We start from the raw sequence: 1,278 nt of genomic DNA, 5'->3' as shown, positions 1-1,278 counted from the left end.
CTGACAACCTCAGGCCCATCAGCGGGTCACAGAAGCCAAGGGGCTGGGCCCTCATATTCTTCTCCCTGCATCTGTGCCCTCCATGTGTGGGTGCCCCAGAACTCCTTATCCCTTGGGGTGAGAATCTCCCATCTTGCTTCCATTGAGTGCTCTCTGTGATGGGTCAGGAGATTGGAAAACAGGCTGCAGTGCAGTCCATCCAGGATGGGCCTCACCTCTTCAGCATGGTCTCTGACTTGTCCTTACCCTCAGCAGACATGGCTCAGATAGCAAGTGCTGTCAATCAGAGGATGATGTGTCACTTTGCCCATCCTTCAGGTCTTATCTGGAGTCCGGAAGTCCTGACAAGGGCATCATCGCCTGGCCTGCCCAATCCCACCTCCAAAGTGAGCCTGAGAGCAGAGCTCACATGGGAGGACAGAGGAGGCTTCTCCTTGGCTTCACTTCCCTGAAGAATCTCTCTTTAGACCATGGGATGGGGGAAGGGAAGGACTTGGTGACTTAGTTTCCATCCAGAGGTGTATGTTTTGGAAGCTTAACGTGTGTCCTTGAGGTCAATTCTTCCAGTTCTGTTGCACTGAAGCTCCCTACGTCCCCACCCCATTCCTGAGAAGGGGCCAGTGGGTTGGACAGATCTGGCTCTTCAACCCTGGCTTTACCCCAGGATCACCATGCTGAGCATGGTACAATCTATCCCAGAGCAGCAATGCAAAGGTTCACTCTGTGCCAATCCTTAGCAGTAGTGAGTTGTTGGTCAATATGTGGCTTGGGCAAAGTGACAGGTGTCTAGGGGTTATTTATTTCCTTTAGTCTTCAGTGACATTTGTCTCCACTGACAGGGTTGTGGGCATTGTAGCTAAAAAAGCTAAGGTTGGAGAAGTGAACGACCTTTGCCTATTGAAATAAGCAAATATCCCAAGACCTGCTCTTGCTCAGACACACACACTGTCTGATTACACAGCAGCCCAGTTTCAGGCATCTGAGGCTCTGGCTGCTGAGCCCTGCTAAGGTCTGTCAGAGTGGAAAAGGCCCTACATGGTCCTGACCCCAGAAGAGGTGCAGGGTGGGCATCTCAGAGCAAAATGAGGCACAGTGCATGCGGGGCTTGCTCGTGGTGTTGTACTCTTATTTTGGGGGAGGCAAGTGCACCCAACAGGCCACCCTCCGCACCCGCAAATTTCCTTAGGTCAGGACGACAGGCCATCACAGTGAGCCATCACAGTCTCAGGAGAGATGGTCTCATTGGGCCCCGAATGCATCCCTGGGCAGGGCCAGGGT

Source organism: Octodon degus, unplaced genomic scaffold (assembly GCF_000260255.1).
Source record: "Octodon degus isolate 3935 unplaced genomic scaffold, OctDeg1.0 scaffold00317, whole genome shotgun sequence".
Taxonomy (NCBI): domain Eukaryota; kingdom Metazoa; phylum Chordata; class Mammalia; order Rodentia; family Octodontidae; genus Octodon; species Octodon degus.
This window is presented reverse-complemented; position numbering follows the sequence as displayed.